This window comes from Eumetopias jubatus, unplaced genomic scaffold (genome assembly GCF_037043125.1).
Source record: "Eumetopias jubatus isolate StellerSeaLion01/CBP00866 unplaced genomic scaffold, mEumJub1_p1.0 scaffold_16, whole genome shotgun sequence".
Classification (NCBI taxonomy): Eukaryota; Metazoa; Chordata; class Mammalia; order Carnivora; family Otariidae; genus Eumetopias; species Eumetopias jubatus.
Window position 1 is genome coordinate 58,763,079 of NW_028274822.1, and position 25,305 is coordinate 58,788,383.

General features: G+C 45.9%; 1 long non-coding RNA gene across 9 annotated transcripts in view; it reads right to left on the reverse strand.

Moving 5' to 3' along the window:
- Positions 1 to 13,600: 13,600 nt before the first annotated feature.
- Positions 13,601 to 25,305, reverse strand: part of LOC114224711 (uncharacterized) — a 50,913-nt gene continuing 39,208 nt past the window's right edge. For 4 of the 9 annotated variants that reach the window (XR_015767039.1, XR_015767036.1, XR_015767034.1 and 1 more), the window contains exons 3-5: positions 20,129 to 21,081; positions 16,860 to 17,010; positions 13,601 to 15,223 (exon numbers count right to left, since the gene is read on the reverse strand). This is a non-coding gene — a long non-coding RNA (uncharacterized LOC114224711). Of the gene's footprint in view, positions 15,227 to 16,859; positions 17,011 to 20,128; positions 21,082 to 25,305 lie in introns of all 9 variants that reach the window. The other 5 variants (XR_003612444.2, XR_015767037.1, XR_015767041.1 and 2 more) reach the window with 5 other exon arrangements.

Here is a 25,305-nt window from a genome sequence, read left to right on the forward strand (position 1 = left end):
GGCACAGAATAGCCTCCATTCTTCTTCCCTTGGCATGGTAATTGCTAGTATTAGAGACCCTGTATCCTCTTGTCTTGGGTTCAATCGGAGGCTAGTGTGTCCAGTGGGCTCAAAGGTTATCTGAGCCCTAAGCTTGGAGAGTATGTCTCAGCCCAGGAGAGGGATGGAGCAATCAGGCAGATAAAGGAATTCGTGTCGGACCTTGTGGCCCCCGAGTTTGCACTGGCGAGCCTGGCAGAAGGACTGTGGTATCGCCCGTGTCCCAGTGGCCCCAAGTGGTCGCGACCCAGTGGTCACAGTCCTTTTGCTGAAAGGGGCCACTGGGGAGGTGACAACAGAGTGCTCGGCCCCAGTATCAACCACAAAAGTCACTGGTTGGCCCTCCAACTTCATTGTGACCATGAGCTCATGGGGGCCAAGGAGGAAAGAGCCCGGTCCCCCTCAGTCTGAATCCATTCCCGCAAGGCCTATGAGGTCCTCCTTTCGGGGTTCTTCCTTGTAGCAGCTGGGCTTCTGAGCCTTTCCCTGGTTGGGACATTCGTTTTTCCAATGCCCTTTCTCTTCAAAGTAGGCACATTGTTCCCTTGCCAAGGGAGTTCTGGGCTCCCCCCTTTCACTGGTCAGGGTCTCCCCACCTTTGTGTTGTCCTTTTCTTCCAGGGTGGCAGTGAGGAGGCTGACTTTCTTTTTCATCTTTTTGTAGGCTTCCCGTTTGGCTGCGACCCCCCTGTTCATGTAGACCTTATTGGCAATCTCTATTAGTTGGGTGATGTTCATCCCGGCAAAACCCTCTAGTTTTTGAAGTTTTTTCTGATGTCTGGGGCAGCCTGAGCCAGGAAGGAGGTGTTTACCATATGTTGGCTTTCCTGTGCCTCGGGGTCAAATGGAGTGTGTAGGCTGTACTGTAGGCTTCACATAGTCTTTTGTAGTAGTCCCCGGGGGACTCCCCTGGTTGTTGAGTGACTGAGGATACCTTAGTCATGTTCATGGGTTTCTTAGCTCTTGCCCGGATTCCCTGGAGGAGGGCTTCCTGGTACCGGCAGATGTGGGCCTGTCCCTCGGATGTGGTGAAGTCCCATGCTGGGCTCCCCTTGGGTGCGGCCGCATTAGCCCAGGCAGCAGGGTCGATCACTCTGCAGGTGCGTGCTCTTCCAGGGACTGCTGTGCACCTTTCATTATTCTCCTCCTTTCCTCTCTGTTAAACAGGGTGTGGAAAAACTTTGGCTGTCTTCCCAGGTTGGCTGATGAGTCTGGAAGAGGGATTCTACGAGTTCTACCATAGCCTGTGGCTTCTCAGAGTAGGATGGGGTGTTATGTTTCCAGTTGAGGAGGTCGGTGATGGAGAAGAGCTGATAATACATCGTGGAACAGCCGGGTTGGACCGTCCCATCTTCATCGTGCCTCTCGGGTTCGTGCGTCTCTCGTACTGGCATTTGGAGGGTGCTTGCACCCAGCCTGGGACATAGCTTGGTCGCCAGTCCTGGACAAAGTGGATCTTTCGGCCCTGGGGGCACCAGTGAGACTGATGGTGGCAGAGTGTCTGGAGCTGAAGGGCCAGGTGTAGGCGATCTTGGGGGTACGTACGGTGTGGACAAGGACGGTTCATCCTCGGGATCTCCGGCTAGGATTTGTGGAGACTGGGGCTTTTGCTGATTTTCTTTAGGATGCTTAGATGAGGCAGTTAAGACCCTGGCCTGTCCCTGCCTATTGCAAGCGAATTGCACCGAGGGGGGAAGGGTCTGAGCAATTTCTAGCCAGGAGTCAATGTACAGAAACTGGTCAGGGTGTCCTGGGTCTCCTGTTATGACTCACCATACTCGAAGAATCGTTGGGACCTCCAGTGTCCCTTCTGAAGGTCACCCGACATCAAAGGTGAGCCATTCCAATTCACATAGAGTTCTCAACTTGCCGGGGTTCATCCTGACTCCATAGTCTCCCCAAAACCCCTTCTTGAAATTTTTGATCATGGTCTCTAGAACTGTAGGTTTACTCTGCCCTCACCCCATGGTGATGTCCCTGTGTGCAGTGGTACAGAGACAGAAAAAAGTGGGGGGGGGGGTGCCTCCTGAGGTGAGGAGGCCAATCAGATGCCCGTCTGGCCGTGTCCCAAAGGAGCTTAGGTAAGGCTTAGCCGTAGTGGTCTCAGCATTGTGACTTATGATCGGAAACTATTCTGATGCCACCATAGACCATATGCCATTCACCACGGAATCACAGACAGGCCCACTCAGACTCCGTAGGCTTCTGGGGACTTTAAGGGTGCCCGCCCGTGGAGTGACAGAATCAGTCTGCATGAGCAAGCCAGGTCGGACTGCACATTCATCACACATTCACTCCAGAAGTTATTACATTCGCTCCCTGGGAATACCTACGTGTGAGACCCCTAAGAGGTCTCTGGGAGATGATTAGGCTCCCCTTCCACCCCAGTGGGGGTGGACCTGTCTGGGTCCTGGGGCCCCAGGCCTTACCGGAATAGGATGTTGAGACCAGGTCCTCACCTGTCAAGTCTCCTCGAGTCCGGCAGGAACAGTGGAGAGGGGCCAGCCCGAGTGACTGGGGTGGGAGACTGCCGAAAATTAGGTAGGGCGTGCCTTCTCCATTATGATCCCTTGTTCCGTCACCGCCCTGCCATTGCCCCAAACTGGTGGCCAGTGTGGTTGGGTTTCCTCGTCAGGGAACCAAATGTTATGGAACATGGACTGGATCGCCCGAGGGAAGAACCAAGCGGCACCCCGAGATCTTGGAGGATGGGAGGTTTATTTAACGCCGGCGGGCTCAGAGGAGAGTGGTCTCCAAAGGTCTGAGCACGGAGAACAAACAAAAGGGAGCAATTTATAGGCCTCTACTTCCGCATACTTGGCACTTTTGGCACATGCGCAAAGGGGGGCGGGGAGAAGAACCTGGATTGGTGTGCGTGGGAAGCAGAGCAGGGAGAAGAGCCCAGAAGAGCCCCGGGGCAAGGACTGTGACTCTCCCGCTGGCTCCATCGGCCATCTTAGGACACAGATTTTCCTTATCAACCTAGCGGTATTGGTCTGCTTTCCTGACTGTTAATTAGCATATTCCAGGGGTTTTGTGAGTTGAACATTTCAATTGTGGAAATGTCACTTTGCCTCTGAGCAGTTTGGTCAGAAATGTGTGCTGCCTCTCCTTTTCCCATGACTGACCGGTCTGGTTCAATTTTTCAGGTTGATTATTCTGTCTACCCCCACACTGTTTTAGGCCAGGGAGAGTGTACAGTGGGGTCCACAGCAGGATCTAAGCTTCCTAGTGGAGGTCATCCACCCCATTACTACCATTCAGGGTTCGATACCAAGTGTCTAAAACACTGTTAGCACACATCCTTAGGTTGCAAGCTCAAGCCCTGTTAAAAAACAGATGCCCCAGGGAGGCCCACGCATTAAATTATGGATTACTAAGCCCTGCCAAGGGCTTGTAGGAACTCCTTTCCAAATGGTATTTTCAGAGATGAAGGCCTGGAAAGAATGGAGATGGGGCAACACAGAAAAGTGTTCTGAGAAGAGTGTAGCAGAAGGACAGACTTTGTGGGGTGCAGAGGGTGGACCCAAGTGGAGAGGGTGTGGCCATGAAATGCAAAGGATGAAGGGGGTTGATTTTAATTGAGCCTTTATTCTATGCCAGGCATTACACAAAATGTTTTCTGTGTGTTTAATCCCTTCAGTAACCCTGGGGAGTAAAGTGTATGCTTACTTCACCCATGTGGGAACCACCAGTCAAGGTGGTTGATGATATCCCCAGGATCACACAGCTGGCATTTGATGAAGCCACCACCTGAACCCCAGTCTCCTTCTAAAGCACTTACAGCCATGCTGTAAATTGTCCTGGATCTCAACACCAATTATTTTAAAACAATAGACATTTATTTTTTATAACTCCAGAGGCTAAGAAGTCCAGGATAAAAGTACCAGTAGAGTCGGTGTCTGGCAAAGGCCCTCTTCCTGGTTGGCAGACAGAAGCCAATTCTAATAGCAACCTAATAACCGCATGACCAAATCTTGTTGCTGCAGACTCTGAGATGATAGACTTTAAAAATTAGGAGCTAAGAAGACAGTTTGGCAATTTCCCCCCAAATTAAACATAGCCCATCATGTGATCCAACAAACCTACCACTAGGTATATACCTAAAAGAATTGAAAGCAGGGACTCAAACAGATATTTGAGTACACAAATATTCATAGCAGGATTATTCACCACAGCCAAAAGTAGAAACAACCCAAGGGCCCATTAAAGGATGAATGGATAAAAAAATTATTACATCTATACTACCATGGAATATTATTCAGCCTTAAAAAAAAAAAAAAGGAAATCCTGACACATGCTGTAACAAGAGTGAATCTTGAGGCTATTACACTAAATGAATAAGCCAGTCAAAAAAAGGACAAATATCATATAATTCCACTTATTTGAGGTACTTGAGTAGTTAAATGTGTAGAGGCAGAAAGTAAAATGGTGGTTGCCGGGGGCCGCGAGGAGGAGGAAATGCCAAGTTATTTAATGGGGACCGAGTTTCTGTTTGGGATGATGAAAAAGTTCTGTGGATGGATGGTGGGGTTGGTTGCATAGCATTGTAAATGTACTCAGTTCCACAGAGCTGTACACTTAAAGATGATGAAAGTTCCTTGGTATATATATTTTACCACAATTTAAAAAAAAAATGCACAAGGACAGGAATTTAGAATTTGACCTTAAATATCTTCTTTTATTCATGAGCACAGAGCATATTCCCCACTTTATGCTATTCTGCTCTATGGTCATGAGATGGTAGAAGCTGGTAGAAGCAGTGAGCCTGACAAGATAAATACAAAGTTTCTGATGGTGAATCAACTGGTCCTACCAACTAATTTTGCAGAAAGGGAAACTGAGAGCTGAGATAACTTACCTGAGGCCACGCAACAAGGCAAGTCAGCCTTCAGTGGCCAAGGGGCACCTAAAGCCTTGGCTGCCTGGCCAGGCTTTCTCCCCTAGAGCCAACTTAAGAAATGCAGAGAACGAAGCGAATGGAGTGGTGTGCTCATGTGCACACTTACCTGCCCAAAGGTAAAAGCATGGAAATGATGTAGACATGAGAATCTAGTATAATTAAATTATTTAAACCACTTTATTTTGCCAAAAGATTCCAAAACCAAATGCTTATTTCTTCCCTCAATTACTGCACCTTGACCTTCTTCATCCCTGCACAAGGGGTGAGTCCATGTCCGAGCTATGAACTGTCAAACAAATTCCTGCTGAACAGGGGGGAAAAAGATTCAATTGAAGTAAAACTCATTCCATTTTTCATGCGCCAAGTATTTCTTGAGCACCTAATTTATGCCAGAGACTATGTATCTCAAGGAGTATAGCAGAGAACAAGCCACGCTTCGTCTCTGCCCTCATGAAGTACTGGCCTCAGGGCAGGGCACGGGATGCCAGACTAAGGGAAGCCTGCATAACTTGGTGAGACTTGGAGAGTTGCAGGAAATGACAGCCCAGTGTTGTAAAGGCGATGATGTGAAGTCTGGATAGTGAAGGAATGGTTGGCATGATCTAACAGGGTTCAGAAAAGCAGAGCCACTAAGAGATAGACAAAGACCCAGGTGGTCCCCTCTAAATTCATACACTGAAACCTACCCCCAATGGAATTGGACTAGTGTCCTTATAAAAGAGAGCCCAGAGAGCTCCCTCTCTTGTCCACCTGGTAAGGACACAGTGAGAAGACAGCCATGAATGACGAAGAGGGTCCTCAGCAGATGCCAAATCTGCCAGAGCCTTGATCTTGGACTTCCCAGGCTCTAGAACCATGAGAATAAATTTCTGTTGTTTATAAGCTACCCAGGCTGTGGTACTTTGTTATAGCAGCCTGATCTAAGATAGGTAGGTAGGTAGGTAGGTAAATAAGTAAATAGATAGATGATAGGTGGTAGATGATAGATAGATAGATAGATAGATAGATAGATAGATAGATAGATAATAGATAGATGATAGATGATAGATAGATAGATAGATAGATAGATAGATGATAGATAGATAGATAGATAGATAGATAGATAGATAGATAGATAGATAGATAGATGATAGATAGATAGATGATAGATTTGTTACAGGGACTGGCCTCATGCAATTGTGGGAGCTGCTAAGCACCTTCCATCTGGCTGTTGTCTTCACATCCGAGGCTGGAGCCTGAAGAGCTCACAGGGCAGGAAATTGGGGAAAGAAAGTTGGATGTAAAGTGGGGGAGATAAAGAAGCCTTCTTGTTGCCTCCCAGACACCCCCTCAGTCATGGACAAAAGCATACATCTGGCCCAGGAGTCGGAGAAGCTGGAAGGGAGAAGCACTCAGGGCCAGCCCCTGCCTCCCGCCAATGAGGTGAGCCAGCAGGTGCGAGACCACGTTGTCAGCTCCAGAAGCGCTGCTGCCTCATGTCCACCCTCCTCACCTCCTACAAGAGTCTCTTTTGTGGCTCATCATGACTGGACACTTATAGGGAAGGGAGTTCTGGGAGATGTGGTTGTCCTCATCAAGCTGACAGATTTTAAAGCCACCACGGGTGACAACCTATCCTAGACTGGGGGCTGGGGGAAGTTTCCAGGAGGAAGTCACATGGACGCTGAGACCCAAAGGATGGCAGGTGGTGGCCACATGGAGCGAGGAGAGAGTTCCACGAGTGTCAGAACCACAATAAGAAACAGACCCTGTCTGAGAAAGTTGGCATTTTTAAAAGGAAATGGGAACCAAGAGGAGAAAGATGTGCTCCCAAAGGATGAACTTGTTCAAAACCAAGAATATAGCACATTTTTCTAGATCTAAAATAGTGAATTGAAGCCACTAAAACAGTGGAGGAGCGGCTTTCCCAACCTGTGGGGTGATTCACAACTTTCTCTACTTCCCATCTGTCCATCCTTCCTACTTCCTTCCAGGAGTAAGGTTCCCGTCATCTGTCCCCACCAGAGCCCTGTGGACAGCACTTCATTCTCCCAGGAACAAGGTGTGAGAATATGTGCCAAATATTGCCAATTGAGGACATTTACGTGAGCCTTGGTGTCCAGAGACTTTACTGGGGTCAGTCACGGAGGCATGGGGTACCTTCATGACTGACCTTAGTTATTCAGATTCCAGCATCTCCAAACTGGGACAGCATGGCCAAGGTCCCCACCATAAATCGCACTGTGATCACAGATTATCTGGCATGGCCCAGTGCCCCAGGTAAATAAAGACCGTCTTGTCAGGCAGAATATTCCATGGGCTTAGAGTTCTCTCTCAGGAACCAGTCAAGTGCTAGACCTTTCTTCGGAATGTGCTGAGTTTGGATAACCCAAGCCTACTGGGTCAACCATGTATTGTTCATCCACACATTTTGTTCACATTTTGTTCTGAGAGGGAAATACCATGGTCCAGAGTGGGCGACACTAGTCAGGACGCTTCCTGTCACTAACCCGCCAGTGACCTCAGGTTAAGACCTATCGAGTCTCCTTCCCTTAGTTTCCTCGGCTGTGAGGTGATAGCAGTAATGCCCACTCTGAATTTCCTAAAAGGTGCTATGAGAGTCAAATGACACAGTGGATGAGATAAGTACTAAGCCTCCCGTACTTGCTAATGTCAGGGCTAATAAGGTGTCCAAGTCAAATGGCACTCTAGGGATTTCTGTCTATTTTGCAGCCATTTTGTTTTTCCCCCTAATAGTTATAAAGTGCTTACTATGTGCCAGGTACTAGGCCAAGTGCTTATGTGGATTATCTTATTTAATCCTCATATCAATCAAATAATAATTATCTGAGGAGAGTACTATTATTATCCTCATCTGAGAGGACTGAGTTTCGGTAAGGTTACCCGAGGTCACATCTCTTCTTAAATAGCAGAGACAGCTTTGAAACTGAACAAAGATAACCAGAGCCAGAAAAACCAAGCTAAGTTGGTTGCTCGCCAGACAAGGGAGGGCTGCTTCGCTCACCCAAAGGCGTTTTCAGTGACTCTCTCTCAGTTAAAAGGGAAAAGACTAGATTGGGACACAAAGAAAAGGCTTCGGCTCTCAGAAGGTGGGATTCTGAAGTGTGTCATTTCATGGTTAAAGGAGAAAATTGTGAAACCTTTGGAACTGTTCATCGCTCTGGTTTTTACAACAGAAGCCCTGTTGTCGACAGGTCTAAATGGGTTGCACAATTAAGATTGCACTGGCTCAGGTCATAGCCGGTGAGTTTGTGGGCACCTAAGAATTGGGGACATCCCTCTCCGCAGAACTGAGGCTGTCTGTCTCCAGGGCTGGAGATCGTACATTCCCGTATCTGGCCACCTTTGCTCCGTGTCAACTGTCTCCCCGCCAGCTCCCAGCCACTCTTAGCCAAACATGTCAGGGAACTCGGACTGCCTGGAGAATGCTCATTTTGTCAGTTTTTAACAGTGTCATTGTTTTTAAGGAAAAACCTCATTTTTATTAGAGAACTGCAGAAGTAAATACTCCTGATTTCTTCTACCATAGGCTCATCTGCTGTTCCTTGTCCTCCAAGATAAATCTAGAAGAGGAGACAGCTGTTCAGTTGCTACAAATCATAGGAACACTCTGGTGCAAAAATCTCCATAGAAGACTTCAAAGAAGATTTATGCCTTGAGGCAGAATTCAGAGGAAAGGCAAAAAAAAAAAAAAAATCTTGGCAAGAAGCTGCAGAAGGCTTTTACACAGAGGCACGTCTGAAACTCTGAAGAGAAAGAGAAAAGGATACCCACCATGGGGAAAAGGGCAGGCGTCCAGTGTCACCCTGTGCTGCCCCAGACTGGGACCTGTGGATGGGGAGAGCAGGGGCAAGGCCTCTAAATGGAGCCTGGACCAGAAAATCCGCACAACGAGGAGTATTTGGAAGGCGTCCAGGACGTGGAGATTGCCATCAGAAGAATCTGCTTTGGAGATGAGAGAGCTTAGAAGGGCCCCAAATGTCCAGGAAAAAGAAGGGTGGTTCAAAATAGCCAATTTTCAATAAGCCACTTTGGAGATTACCTGGAATGTTTAGTAGTAGGAATAGGAGTAGGAGTAGCAGCACTATTATAATTCCAGAAATAATTAATGTGTCCTTGAATAAGTAAGCATTACTCACAAATTGGGATAGGATTCTAAGTCTATTGCTCTTGACCCCCCCCTCCCCCGCCCCAGACTCCCATCTCCAGTCCTGGAAATGTTTGCAAAGACACCCCCTTTCATAGCCCAAAGAAGACCTACATGCTGAGAAACTTGAGTTTCTGATTGAACATGGTCTATTTTTCCTGCCCGCATGACCTACAACCTGGCCTTCTGGGAGGTGTTTCTTTTTCTGGGATGGACGATGCCTGATCCAATGAGAACAGTGTGCAACACGCTGTTCACCTCTGCCACTCACCCCCCTGGGTTAGCACAGACTCCACAGGTGAAGGGCACACTCTCCATCCACAGTGCCTCACTTCAGACACCAGCTGCTAGTTTGGGGGTCCCCAGGTCACCTGTACTTCTGACCAGTTGGCTATGAAATTGGGGTTCCCATGACCCCCTCAGGTTTAATAATTCACTAGAATGATTCCTAGAACTCAGAAAGTGCTATATTTATGATTATGGTTTTACTATAAAAGATACAAATCAGGGGGTGCCTGGGTGGCTCAGTTGGTTAAACATCTGACTCTTGATCTCAGCTCAGGTCTTGATCTCAGGGTCTCAGAGTTCAAGTCCCACTCTGGGCTCCACACTAGGAGCTTTAAAAAAAAAAGTAAGATACAAATCAGGAATAGCCACATGAAGAGATCAATAGGGTGAGGTTTAGAATGGTCCTGAATAAGCTGCTTCCATGCCCTCTCCCTGTGGAATCAAGATGTGTCACCCTCCCGATACTTCAGTATGCTCATCAACCTTGGGGCAGCTTTGGGTATCCAGTGTTTTCATTGGAATTTTATTACGCAGACACTATTGACCAAATCATTGGCCACATGACTGAACTCAAACTCCAGCTCCCCTCCCCAGAGGTGGGGAGGTCAGGCTGGTACCACAACTGGCCCTATCCTGAGTTACCTGGTTAGCGTTAACTCAGGTGTGGTCCAAGGGCTCCTAGCATTCAGGAAATTCCAAGAGTTTAGAACCTGAGACAAAGAGCAGACAAGTGCTTTTATTATACAGCACAATGACAACAACTAACATTTAATGAGGGTTTTCTAGGTACTAGGCTCCGTGCTGAGTACTTGACATACGTCTCCCTTGATCTTCAAAACAATCCTATGTGCCAGATTTATTATTATCCCCATTTTACAGACCACAAACTGAGGCACAGAGACGGGAAGTAACTTGCTTAAATTCACACAGCTGGTGAGTGGTAGAGCAGGGGTTTGAACTCATATTTGTCCCGTGGGCCACTGTGTCCCTCTCGGGCTGATTATAAAAACAGAGAAGCCCAGAGGACAGCCATTGTCCCTAGAGAAGAACTTATATATAATGCAAGGACCCAGAGTGACTTCAAAATCTTGGAGGAAAAATAATCTAAGCTTTGCACTTGAAAGAATTCAGTCTTTAGAGGCAGAAAATCTGCTTTAAATTCCACCTCTACCAACTGAGAAAAAAGCACTAAACTTTCTGGTCTGCTATCCCTTCCTCAATTAAATGGAAATTCTAAATAACATCTACCTACGAGTTTGGTCTGAAGAATAAAGGAGGTCATTTATTTGAAAATGAAGAACACTAGACCCGTGCAAGGCTTTCTTTTTTCTTTTCCACTCAGTCTGTCCCTGGTCTTTCCCCACAGAATTTATCTTCTCTCCACCCAAGCTATTTATTCCTTGTGCCTCACATGATACCCTTCAGCCTCTCTGATTGCCTTGGATTATATTTTGGTTCTCTTAGCTCAATTATTTTTACACTATTCACATGGACTATTACTTCAGCTGCGGAAAACACCAGCCTTAAAAACATGTTTTAAGCACCTAATTATACATGGCACCACACTTGAAACATAGCCAACAGGGGTCCAGGCCCGGTGGCACAGTGGGAAAGGGTGGGGCATGTCTTCTGAAGACTTGGGTCTGGTCCCACTTCTGCCTCCTCCTACCTTGTTGCCTCGAAAAGGACACTTAGCCTCTCTGAGAATCAAACTACTCGTTTATAAAATATCACCAATAATTATGCTTGTCTTGCTAACCTCATGGGCCGGGGGGAGGGTTGGATAAGAAAATGTTTGTGGAGTCTTTTGAAACCAACAAACCTTTATATGAATAGAGAGAATAATTATGTAAGACAGCAACTGAAGCAGATATTGAAGCCCACATTAAAAAGATCTACGAATGGGCGCCTGGGTGGCTCAGTTGGTTAAACAACTGCCTTCGGCTCAGATCATGATCCCGGGGTCCTGGGATCGAGTCCTGCATCGGGCTCTCCCTGCTCTGCAGGGAGTCTGCATCTCCCTCTGCCTGCCACTCCCCCTGTTGTGCGCTCTGTGTGTGTGTGTGTGTGTGTGTGTGTGTGTGTGTGTGTCAAATAAATAAATTAAAAAAAAGATCTACGAAAATCCTAGAACATTCCCATATAAGGAGCATACAGAAAAAATGGCACAAGACATGCACACAAATAAAGTCAAGTCAGAGTTGGGCTCATTTTTGGAAGGCGTTTGGCAGGGAGGGCTGGAGAAGAGGTTGAAGGATGTGTCAGTGTTTACAAGTGCTACTGTCTGGGAGCAGAAACACATGCGAAGCTGGTAGCCATATGGAAAAATCTCATGGCAAAAAGCATGAATATCCGTAAGTGTGTCTTGGACATTATACTGATGTGATTCCTGAGGTATCACTAATGCATCCCATAATGGTATTCAAAGAGCTCAACTCTTATAATGAATATGGATTTCTGTGGCTACCAACAATTGAACCCACCTCCCTGTCAGGTGGATAGAGAGAAACCCAAAGCTGCCCAGGGAGTTGGTTCAGATGAAAGCCACAGGGCTTGCTTCATCTACAGAAAATTTCCAAACACTATTTCCTCACTGGACACAAAAGAGATGAATTGTCTATATTAAAAAAAAAAAAAAAGCTTTGGGTGATACATAAGGTGGTGCTAAACTTGGGGTAATACACTTCCTTAGACCTCTAGCTTTAGCTACTTTTATCCATTCACTAAAAAAAAAAAAGAAAGAAAGAAAGAAAGTTTATTTAGAGCTCTGGGTCGCTCAGTTAAGCATCCGACTCTTGGTTTCGGCTCAGGTCATGATCTCAGGATTGTGAGATCGAGAGAATGCTGGGATTCTCTCTCCCTCTCCCTCTTCCCGTCCCCCTACCCGCCCCGCCCCATGCAAGCACTGTCTCTCTCTCTCAAATAAATAAATAAATTAAATCTTCTTAAAAAGATATTTATTCTGTGTCATTGGGAGGCAGGTAGTCTTCCATGCCACCGGGATACCCCAGGGAATGTAACTGACAAAAGCCCCTGCCTTCATAGGGCTGGTGGACTCTCGTCAGGGGCTGGGAAAGAGGCAGGGAGACAGACCATATGTGATAGACCCAATGAAGAAGGAAGCTACAGAAGAAATGAGGACTTGGTCGACACCACAGAGAAAAGGAAAGACCATGAGGGGGATTTGAAGGGCAGGATGCAGCAGCTGCCGTTTCCAATCCGGGGGCCCTCCTGAGCACGTGACTTAACCTCCCAAGGCCTCCCTGCCTTTCCCATGAAATGGGACTAATATGCGCCTCCTAGGGGCACAGCCACGGTGGAATGAGGTAGTGCTGTGCACACAGTCGGGACACAGGAGCGCCCACAAAGTCATCATGGGCAAGGCAAAACTTGAGTTTTGCACGTGGTAAGGGGAAACCGATACACACAGGAAGAGAAAGTTAGTAAGCGGGTGATGTATGGAGCTTATATTCTCTCTCCCACTGGCACCACGGAGCCTCGATCTACTTCAAGTAGAAGCAATGACATTTTGATCCACAGCAATAGAAAAGGTTGTGAGGGCAGATACCCTTGAGATGGAAAACGTAGAGACTGAACGCCGTTCTTTGACTCCTGTGCCACGGAGAAGGGGAAATGAGGAGGGAAGAAGAGAGCACAGGAGCCCCGAGGGCAAGAGCAGAGAATACTGAGAGCTGGTGGAAGGGAGAGAGGCACAGGCCCCGAGTGTTAGCGGGCTTCCAGACTTTATTTCCAAGTGGCTCTGCCCAGACAGATGCTCGGCAATGGTTTGTTTCATGAAATGCCAAGTCTCCCCCCAAAACTGAGACTTCCAGTCACTGGGCAGGACTGAGGGGACCTCAGTGAACATCAAGGGCCTGCTCGGTCTCATGGACTCTATGGGGCGGAGGAGAAGCCGCTTGCACTGGAGAGGGGGAAGCCTCAACCCACAGCCTGGGAGCAGAAGGAATACGGGATTAATCACTCCTGTGGTTAGGTCAGGCCAGTTTACGCCTCACAGCACCCTGCCGGGAGCAGGCTCTGTAGGCTTAATGCTAACATGTTGGTGGTTTCTTACCTAGCTGTTTACTTTTCACACATATCGTAGGGAACTAATCAATTGAACATTCGCATAGAGATATATTTCTATGTATTTGTATAACAAATTTTATAAGTGTATTTTATTTTATTTTTTTAAGATTTATTTGAGAGAGAGAGAGACAGAGTACAAGCAGCAGGGGAGACAGAGGCAGAGGGAGAGGGAGAAGCAGGCTCCCCGCTGAGCAAGGAGTCCGATGCGAGGATCCATCCCAGGACCTGAGCTGAAGGCAGACGCTTCACTGACTGAGCCACCCAGGCACCCCTATAAGTGCATTTTAATCGTGTCTCTAAAAACAATGCTTTTCATGACTTCCCTGGGTAACAAGTAGGCCTGGGAAGGGGATCAGCTGTATCAGATGCTGTGGGGGGAGCCGATCCTGGAGGTGGGCAGCTGCTAAGGAACCATTGGATGGAAGTACAAGTTCATCCTAATTTCAGGTTACTGGTGGCGGCGTGGTAGCTGCCCAAACAACCACCCACCGGGTCAGGGGAGTCCCCTTGACTCCACCAGTAAGGCAATGGTTTCCCATCTTTTCAAGCATGTGACTTAACCCCACCAGGCCTCCCTGCCTTGTCCATAAAATGGAAAAGACTTGTCATCACATCAAAAAGGTTTATAGACCTCATGAATAGTACTTGCATCATTTATTTTCAAAATACAGGCAAGAAGCTACAATATGTATGGTAACATCTTAAAGTTAATTTTGTGTTTTGTAGATTGCAGCAGGACCCTCTTACTCTGTGTACCACTCAACTTACAGTGCTTGGGGGCATATCAACAACGTGATGCGCTGCACAGGCTCTTCAGACACGGTGTTTGTGGAAAACAACATGGGGGTTATTTTAAAAGAACTAATGGAAAAAACAAACCACCGTTTGTCAATAGTCAATAGTTAAATAGTTAAAACCGATATATATGGGGGGAAACCCAGTACCTATGGAAAACTATGAAAATATCAAGCTTCTGTTGGATTCTGGCATTAATCCTGTCCTGGTGCTGATCCTGAGCTACATTTTTTTGGTTGGAGCTCTTTTTTTTTGCCCCCAACCTGATCTGTCTCCCCCAACCTGGCCTGTGGGGACATTCATGCGGCTGTGCTCTGGCAGAGGGCACTCCATCGCTTTGCATTTCTCAACACGCAGTTTGCCACCCCAACTTAGCAGAACAAGACTGTCTCAACTGACCTCATTCTTGCTCTCTCTCTGTTCCTGCATGTTGAGATCCATAATCCTAGGGTTTGCAGGCAATGACCATGGGGACAGGACCTGTGGTGGGAGGGAGAGGTTTATAAACCTCAGGGCTTCAGGGGCACCTGGGTGGCTCAGTCAACTAAGCATCTGCCTTCAGCACAGGTCATGATCCCAGAGTCCTGGGAATCTGCTTCTCCCTCTCCCGCTCCCCCTGCTTGTGTGTGTGCTCTCTCTGTGTCAAATAAATAAAATAAAATCTTTAAAAAAAAAAAACACGTCAGGGCTTTAGATTTCGTGCTGTCTGGAAGATTATCCTCCATCTTCAGTGGCCTTCCCCTGTTCTCACTACAAATATGGGAAGCGTGAAGAAGCACCTGTCCCTGCTCATGAGCTTACCTCAGCCACGGAGCCAGAGCTTGGTCACCTCCTGCAGGTCGCCCTCCTTACAGGTAGGTGGCAGACTCAGGCCCTGGAGAGACAGGGTCATTAATGAGAAATGTGGGGTACCATCGTCAGGATCTGGGCCCCTGTCAGCGTCTGACCAAGCTTCTCAGACGTCTGCTGAGGAAGAAGGAGAATTCTGCTGAGAAGGGACCAAAAAATCAGGAGAACCATTCAGCCTTTCCTCCTCCCTCACTGTCCATGCTGGGAGCCTTCGTGCTGTCAGTCCTTAGAATCTGTGCCTGAGCATCATCCCAGATCCAGCAGAGCCTCAGTGATGGGGATGAAGGCGGGAGGGGGCAGTTCTTGACTTGTCTGACTCATTTTATTATTATTTGGCCAAACCAGCTTCTGGGAAGCAGTCTAGTTAAAAGTGGAAAGAAGTTCAAAGTGGCAGCCAGTACAAATCCCAACTCCATCACTTACTAGTTGTTTGGCCCTGCAAACCCCTGGACCTCTTTTTTCTTTTCTCGCTAATTTGAGACACGGTGTTTTATTATCTATTTTTGTATTGAAGTATAATTAACATACAATGTTCTATTAGTTTCAGGCGCACAACATATTAATGCGTCGATTCTATTCATTACTCAGGAAGTGTAATCACCATCCGTCAGCATACAAGGATATGACAATATTATTGACTACGTTCCCTATGCCATACTTTTTGTCTCCGTGACTTATTCATAGTATAACTGGAAGTCCATACCTCTGTGTCTATTTCACCCAGCCCTCCAGCCCCCTTCCCTCTGGCAACCACCCCTTGGACCTCTTTATTTCTCAGTGTCTTCACCTATAAAATGGTAGTCACAGCAGCACCCACTTAGAGGATCGTTATGGCAAATAGGCTTACAAGGAACTTGGGGTATAATTTTAGTGTGACTTGGGACTACAGGTTAACAAGCTTGATTCTAAATATAGCACATAGTGGGCCCTCAATAAATGTTAATTCAATGAATCAAGATCAATAACAAATTCTTCAGGAGAGGTAGCTGGAAATGAACATTCACAACTGATAAATTATGTGCGGGGTGAGTTTTACAAGGGAATGCTGATAATTTGTGAGTTGAAATGGCACTGTGTCTTAAATAAAGGGAAATTTTCAGAAAATTGATTCTGTGGGAATGACCTTGGCATCCACATACCTGAATTCTATTCCTGATCCCGCTATTAATTCGCTTTGTGGCATTGAAAAACCCCGCTTCATATTCAAGGTGTTTTTGTAAACTGAAGAAGTCGGACCAGATTATGTCTAAGGTTCATGTCTACTCAGTGGATGGTTCAGTAATGGTCTCTGGTACTTCTGCCAGAAAAGCTAATTAGCTTAAGTGAAGTGAGTCAAAAGTGGTTTTAAGGGGGAAGAAGAGATCTGTGTGTTATTGAGAAATATACCTAATTCTCACCAGGATAAAAGTCACCATCACTGTGAGTCAGGATGGTCGTTATCGCCATCATCATTGCCATCACGTACTGTGTACTGCACCAGACACTACCCTAGGAGCGTGGTACACGCATCATTTCATTCAACCCTCTCAGTATTTCTTAGCACCTCACCAGATCCATTCAAGAAGGAGAGATTTATGTTCCCTAAAAAACGATGGGATAATTACCAATTACAGGACTAAAAGCTATCATTAACTAATGATTTCTGACAATGCCAGGTGCTCTGCAGACCTCTTCCCTAATCCCCACAACAACCCTGTAAAGTAGGTAATGTGAGTTCTGAGTTCATTTCTATTGCTGAGGAAAATATTACCATAAATTTTGAGGCTTCCATGGATGAAGACTCCAGCAGGGCTTCGTGGGTCCTCTGTTCAGGGCCTCACAAGGCTGCAGTCAAAATGTCAGCTGGGCTGTGATCTCATCTCATCAAGCCCACTGCTTGTGGTCCTCCAAGACGGCCTTCCCTGAAATGATAGCCAAAGTTCCCTATGGTGGCTGCACTCGGTCCCTAGCTTTTTGCTGACCTTCCGTTGGGGTCGTCCTCTGGCATGTGGTCTTCTCCACAACATGGCAGTCTGCTTCTTCAAGGCCATCAGGAAAATCCTCCTGACTTCTGTCTCTGACCTCTCGACCCTCTTTTCAAAAGTATGCCTGATTAGGTCAGGCCCACCCAGAATAATCTCCCTTTTAGTAACTCAACATTAACTGACTCGGTACCTCGATTACCTCAGCAAACTCCCCTCACCTTTGCCATACCATGTAAGAGAATCATGAACATGCTATCCCACCATATTCAAAGGTCCCACCACATTTGGGGGAGGGGATTATCCAAGACATGCATCCCAGGGACAGGAATTTGGGGGACCACCCTGGAACTCTGCAACAAGCTCTGTCTTAGAAGTCATCAGGTGCATGTCTAACGAGTCATAAGGAGCAAAACTGGAGTCGCAGTCAAGTGTGAGAGTCCTGAACCCAAGACCCTTCTTGCACATCACACCCCCGTTCTAATAGCAAACTTCATATCCCCAAAATAAACATTTTCTGAGGTCATCCAGGGCACTTGCAGTTCATAAAATACTTTATGACATGTAAAATTCAGTGTGCTTAAATCAAATTCAAGATTTCCCCCAGGAGCCCCTCTCAGCACACATGTCAATCAAATCCAGGCTGAGCCATCAAACCCAATTACCCAGAAACCAGCTGACACCAGCTATTAATAAAGCCATGTGAAGCAGGGGGGCAGACGTCCTCACTGCAGCTTTTCTCTCTCCCTCTCCGCCCCTCTCCTCACTGTCTTTGCCCAGGTGTCACACCATTGCTCCTGAAGCTACTGCACTTGGCCAGATTCCCACCTGGTCTTGTCTTGATCTCCCCTTCCCTGACCCCCTGCCCCACATGGATGGAGCGCTCAAGACATGTCTGTTGGACTAAACTCTTCTCCTCACCTCGTAATAAGCATATTTCAGACTATCTCAATTTCCTCCCCTATGATTTCAAGTGTTTGGGGGCATTTGAATTAACTGATATTCCCTGCGTATGTCCATATAGACAATGCCTCTTGTGCAGTGGCCGCGTCCCCAGCCAAGGACATGGAGTATGTGGACACACTTCCCTCCTTCCTCTTCCTCCTAGAGAGCAGAGACTTGGGAACTAACACCTGCTGAACGCCTACTGAATGCCACATACTGCAAACGTACAATTATGCATTACCTTTTAGAGCCATAGAACCTGCGCCTTGGAGAGATTAACTCATCTGGGCTCATGCCACTGATCGTGCTGCAGCTCAGAGCTGAACCCAGACTCGATGATGGCAAAGCCATACCTTATCCAGAATTCACTGCTGAGTTGGGGCTTTTTTCCTCAAATTGAGTGTAGTCCGCAAAACGTTGAACAGTGTTTAGACAAGTATGAGTTTTAAAGGAGGCTTCAAGTGTTCAAATGAAACCTCATCTTAACAGATATGCATTTCTCGAACATGGCAACCTAACAATTAATGCCACATTTAAGACTCAGTATTTATATCTATAGAGTTTTCCATACATTTCTGCTGCTTGGTACCTATGCCTGCCTGAGACATATTAGTCTTTCAGGAAATATTTGGAGAAAGAAGCCAGGAAGGGGTGAGAGTGTGAGCCCATGGGGTGTTTGGCGGTGGGGGGGTTTGGATGCTCCGTATAGGTGAGCAGAGCAGGGCCCAGGGCTGGCCTGTCAGCACAGCGAACATTCTCCCTGCTTTTGCGTGCTTCCATCGCCCCCTAGCCATTATGGGGAGAAATACCCGTCTCCGGGAAAATCCGTCATTCCTCCAGAATGTCACTTGTGAATACTTTTAGCCCCTTGAGTTGATGATCTTTGCTACAGGGTATGCCTGCGTGCTTTGTCTTTTTCATTAGCAGCTTTCTTTAGTGGCTATTATTAAAAAATGGTATCACTAAGGGTTGGCATCACTTATCTTCTCAGCCCAAAAGAATGGGATTTGTCAGTTCTTTAGAAGCCCTTTGCTAGTTAAGACGCAGGCCTGGTTTGTCTCTGAGTCCCCAACTGCACCATGAACTGTCCTGGGGCATATGTCCACATGTGCCTTGGCTTTAGGGTCAGACCAGGTGCTGTCTCCTCCATGAAGCTCACACAGCAATAGCTTCTGCTAATTCCCCATTTACCATGTGCTAGGGACCTGACGAGCATTGTCTCACATAATTCTCATGACGGCCCTATGAGGTAGTATGATTATTCCCATCTCACAGTCGGGGAAACTGAGGCATGGTGGGGGCACACACCTTGGCAAAGCCGAGATTCAAACCCAGCTGCCTCCTCCCCAGGCCTAGGACCTTCCTCCCAACACAGGCCCTGGGAGTCCCCCGGCCACAGTGGTGTCTCCATCCTCTGCTGCCATTCCTTTCTGACTCCTTTGTGTCATTTTTCACTTCTTCTCCTTGCAGGTTGTATTTCTTCTTTCTCTAAACCAGAAACCCAAACCCCAACAAGGACGTTGTCCCCCAGCATGTCATCTTTGTGCACACCGAATCTCATATGTGGTGGGTACTCGGGAAAGGCGTGTGTCCATCCATGTAACTTGTGAAATTGCAGCTCCTTTGATGACTACAGTGTTGTTAGTTCTGAGTTCAGTTTTCCCAAGGAGAGACCTGAGGACACCTGGCATCAGAATAACCTTTAGCTGGTTGTCAGCTTACAACTATGCTCTCATGGGAGGGAGGAGAGTGAATGGGGGTGTTGCCTGGGACAAATGCAAAGTAGGACTTATAACTGAGACGCAACAAAGGGGAAGGGGGAGCTGAAAACTGTCTGAAACCAGGCTCATCTGGGAACAGTGAGGCTTGGTTTACTTTTTTTTTTTTTTTTTTTGATAAATGGATTAGCAGGCAGGGAGCAAAGAGGTCAGTCTGGAGGCTCTACCCTTGAGTCGGCTGAATAGAGGCATCCAAGAAAACAATTCCCAAAAACCTGGGAAGTCTGGCTGTGGTGTAAGTGACAGGCTGCCTATGTGATGTGTCCAGAGTCCTCCCCCTTCTCTGATCAGATTCCTTTTCGGGGAGGTGAGCACTGTCCAGCTATTGATCTCACCTGTCAGGACAAAAGCAGAGGAAGGTGGGCCGTTCTTCAGCATGGGAAAGGAGAAGCAGCCCAGGATTCTGGAACAAAGAAGACTGGCCTGTAGGTTGTTTGAGGGATCGTAGACTAAGGGAATGGCCAAAAGCAGAATTGGGGGTCAAAGGCAGGAAATTAAGGTCAGAGGGAGAAAGAAAAAGAAAGAGGTTCAGTTCACAGGTTCAGTTCACAGCATTGAACAACAGCGTGGGGTGGATGCAGGTCAATCTTTAGACAGTGCTGTACTCCTGAAAGCATGAGCCCTTCACCCCTCAGACCCTGGGGAGGGCTAGGGGGGCCCTGGAGAGGTGCCTGGTGGTAAGTCTGGGGCTCCAGCACTGACTGCTGACCAGTACAAAGAAATATAATATTTTATCAACCACTGCTCTTCATCAGGTATACACTGACTGAATATCTGTACTGAGATGAGGGCAGAGGGAAGAGAATGTGACTATCTGGAATCATTAATGGACACGGAGGCCAACGACAAAGGGAAATTGGCAGCAACATGGAGGAGCTGCCCTTCCAGGTTCCCTGTCGCCCGTCATGGCGGGTCCAGCGGCCCCTGTGGTCCTAGCTGTTGACCCTCCCCACCCGGGGAGGCAGCCCTGGCAGGAGCACCCAGCCAGCTGGCTGCACGGCAGCCCGAATTTCCAAGGCAGGGAAACCGGCTGGTCAGTTGGGCCAAAGCCCAGAGTGATGCTGATCTTGGCAAGCTCTCCTGCCTTCTCATCGCTGCTCACGGGCCACAGGTGGCTCTACTCCACATGCCCGAGTCAAAAACAAAACCCTCAGCCGAGAAGCAGCCACAGAGCCATTTGCCACTGGGCTTCACGAAATGTGCAATGCAGATCACACTCCCCTCCGCAGAATTGCTGTTAGAAGATCCGGAATTTCTGACTTTCCAAGAAGGAGCCCAGCATCCGTGCCTTTGTGAAAAATGACAGGAATGAATATTTTCAGATTCAGTTACTCAAAGTCCACAGGTTCCAAGAAGTTGCAAGACCATCATCACCTCTCTCCACATTCAGCAACTGTTCCCACAGCGTCCTGAGTACATTTTCGTGGCTGTTTCTAATTACCCCCTGCACTTGGGGAGTTCATCTTGCGTCACAGTTTTGCTTTGGGCCATCGAAAACTATTTCTGTCTTCCCATATGCGTTTGGCTACCACTAGTTGGGGAAAGTTATTTTTAGCATTTCCTTGTCTTTCCATCTTTGCAAATCTGCCCTATTTAGGGAAAAAAATCTAGAAAAGAGTAATTTTTCCCCCTAAGGAATACCAGAGATGCTTTTAAAGTTCTACAAGCAACTTTTTCATGTTCAGTGTAGAAGTCAGTAAAGGGGAGCAAGAATCCCAAATCCTGGATTTTCTCCTCTACCATGTGTGCTGGCCTAGAAAGAAAACGAAGGATTCTTTTCCTCCTTCAAAACCCAGGTTGGTGTAGATCCTATAGCTCCCCCATCCCACTCCTGCTTCGGGCAGACCCACCATCCCTACACTTCAACAATCACACTAGAACTATACCTTGCTCTACTTTTTTATATTTCAGATACTACTTGCACCCCCAAAGAATTCTGTCAAATTTTTAGGTGTTTTTTAAAACACTGAAGATGAAGGATTTTAAACTACGTTTACCTAATCTATACCAGAAGCACCTTCTTTTTATTAATTAGTCATTTGGCAAGCTGCTTTAGTTATTATTTTAGTACTTGAATTTAAAATAATGGCAGCATACAAACATCTGTGTGTTGCTGCCAAAATTAAGAAATGGTATTTTCTTCTCATTTGGTTTAATATTTTGTTTTTAACTATCACTCGTCAAACATAACAAAAAAGCAGTTTTTGAACCACATGGAAACATGAATCTTTGATGAATTTTGGTCAAAGATAGACCTAGCAGTGTTACTCAGAAATGGGTTCTATTGAAACAGTTTCATTTCCTCTGTTCTTCATTACTCAAAACTCATAATTAAGACTTCTTTCAAATATGTGAGCAGAGAGCTTCATGAAAAATTAATTTGAAATTACTTAAGCTACCCCTCACCTATTAGAATGGCTCAGATCCAGGCCACTGATAAGGCCAAATGCTGGCGAGGATGTGGAGCAACTGGAACTCTTATTCAGTGCCGGTGGGAATGCAAAATGACACAGCCATTTTGGAAAACAGTTTGGGATTTCTTACAAAACTAAACAGACCCCTACCCTATGATTCAGCAACAACACTGCTTGGTGTTGACTCAAGGAGCTGAAAACTTATTTCTACATAAAAACCTGCACATGGATGTTTATAGCAACTTAATTCAAAATTACCCAGACTTGGTGACTTTCTGCCTATTATTATGTTATGAATATTTCTCCCAGTTGGCCTCCAAGTATATAGATATCTTTGTGTGGTGGACATGGAGCTGCAGTACCTGCAACCCTTTCAAGGAAAGACAATCACCAGCTTGCCTCAGTGGCAGAGAGCTGACTTGACCAAGAACATGCTCTTCCTGGGGGACCCATATCCATTGACTGGTTGTGGTAGGAGACAAAGGCCCAGCCATTTCAGCCCAACATGGGACCACTCTGACAGGCCATTTCTGCTCCAGAGCTCTCCAAAGCGTTCCTATTGTTGGCCTGCACTGTAACTGGATCTTTCCCATGAAGAAATCCCACTTCCTTCACCTCCTTTCCACAGATGATCTCCAATAAACAACATACACATCAAACACCATCTTGGTGTCTATTTCTGAAAAAAAAAACAAAAAACCTGTGACAACTTCGAAGTTAATTGTTTAATTAATAGCTAACATAACATACACCTTTACGTATAAATACACTATGCTAGAAAATAGTGTGTTTTTTTTAATCATAGAAGAAACTGGCTCTTTCATAGAATGATTATTGGAATGAAAGATTCAAAAGTTGAACACCACACCTGAAACTATTATGATACTGCATGTTAATCATACTGGATTTTTTTTAAAGGTCTTAATTAGCTTACATGAGAAAAACTAGAGTGATATAGTTGGGACAGTGATTATATTGCTTTTCAAACCTTGGTCCTAGTCATGAAATCAGAATATCATTTCATCTTTGAGTTTTAATGATCTCAAATAAGATAATAGTACATTATAACTTAATTTGTAAGCCTACTTTTGGAAGGATATATAAATTATCTTTGTGGAATTGTATAGGACCAAATTGTAATAAATGATGTAAGTCAATCTAAAATAAAACAAAACAGAACACTTGAGTATCAAAACAGTATTTTTCTAACAGCTATTATGCAAATCACCTCTTTATTTGGGAATATAATCCTTGTTATTTGCTGCCCCCTTTATCTTGCTTTATTTTTCTTAATAGCACTTTTTTTAGTATCTTTTATTTCAATATCTGCCTCCCCAGCACCTAGAATGGAGCATGACATACAATAAGTGTTCAATAAATATTGGCTGGATAGCTAAATGGATAGACGAATAAATGAAGAAAAAACTTAGGGCCAAAGGCAGATAAAACATATCCAGACCAATAATATATTTGGCCTCCCTCTTCAGGAAAATGAAGCATAGTATTAACTTGCGTTGTATAAAATTGCCCAAAGTACTCATTGTATATGCACAGATGTATCCAGACCACTCTGGAAACCATTTTTCTTTGCTCCCTTCTTCCTCCCAGCCCCACCCCTTTGATGCAGGCTGCCTGACCGCATAGCTTCAGGGGAGCTCACAAGAAGGTTGTATTCAGAGGATCAAGAATGGTAACAGATGGCTGGATGCCCTCATTCTGCAGATGCCTCTGTATCTGTGCTGCTTAAAAGCATTTTAACTAGTATAGGGTGAGACAGGTATTATCTGGTGGCAGCCCAAGTTTCTAGAATCCCAGATTAGTGCCTAGTCCCCTCAACCTCATAGCTGCTAATCCTCTGTGACAGCTCCTGTGCACCTGTTGGTGTTGAGTGCTTTCAGACTTCAGTGAATTCTGCTTCATTATATCTTGTTTGGGGTTGGATTTTCCCCAACATGAGCTCTTTGGCTAATGTAGCTGGCTCATATTTTTGTTAGACTATTTAAAGACAAGTGAATAAACTTGGAGAGGGTAAGGAAAGGTGACACAGGAGCCCTGAGATTGAGCTAGGACTTTGGCCATCCGTCCTAGTCATCAAAAGCAGTCATTAACCTTATTGTTGTTCTGACAAGATGGCAGAGATTTAGAGATTCAGTCCAGGGACAACAGCGACTCCCCAATTCTTTTGTGGAAAGAGCTGAGCAAAGAATATAACAGAATTGCACAGAACCTCATAAAAGCAATCTGTGTTCATAGTTAAGTTCACCTACAGCATTTTTGTCACTTCTGGCTACAATCAGAATGACTTTAAGGCCATAATTTTCCAATAGCTTTCCATATGAATGCAATGGATGTTTGTTATGCTAAGTCTGTAAGCAGTAGAATCTTTCTTAGTTTCTAAATGAACCTTTTCCAGTTTAAGTAATTTGCATGGAGGAAAATGTCATCTTTTCCTCTTCTTTTGCTCAGAGTGAACTGATTAGAACAAATGCAGGAGACCCCAAATGTTGAAATCAGCAGACCTTTAAATTGCATGGAATGAGATTTCTTAAAACATAATTCTACCTGGGTTGCTGAAAATGGAGCTAAGAAATCCATTAGCTCTTGGCCCTTTTCCCACTTTTATAATTATTGTTATATCTTCCTCTATTGTGAAGTGTCTATTAAGCAAATCCCATTGGGAGTGGCTTTTCCATCATGATCAGCTCATTGTTGCTATCAGTACAGAGCCCTCTGGAGACTTCACCGAGAGTCTACCCAGAAAAGAAAGGAAATGTGAGTTTGAGGAGTTTTGTTAGCATGAGATGGTGCAGTCTCCATTGTAGCAATGCTTTGCCAAAACTTTTCAGGATGCCCCTGACCTGTGAAATCACCTCAGAGAAATTATACAGGGTTTGGTGTATATTCCTTCCTTTTTTACAGAAACATGACCAGTCACATTTTTATGGTCACAGAGGGAATAAAATCCTTTCCTCTGGTGACAATTATTTTTGTTGGGCTTATAATTTTAAGGTCACTGATCGAGGTGGGGGGTGTCCATTTCCCATAGAAGGCAAGTGTAGTGAAGAACCTGATAGATCTTCTCAGAGAGGAGGACCAGA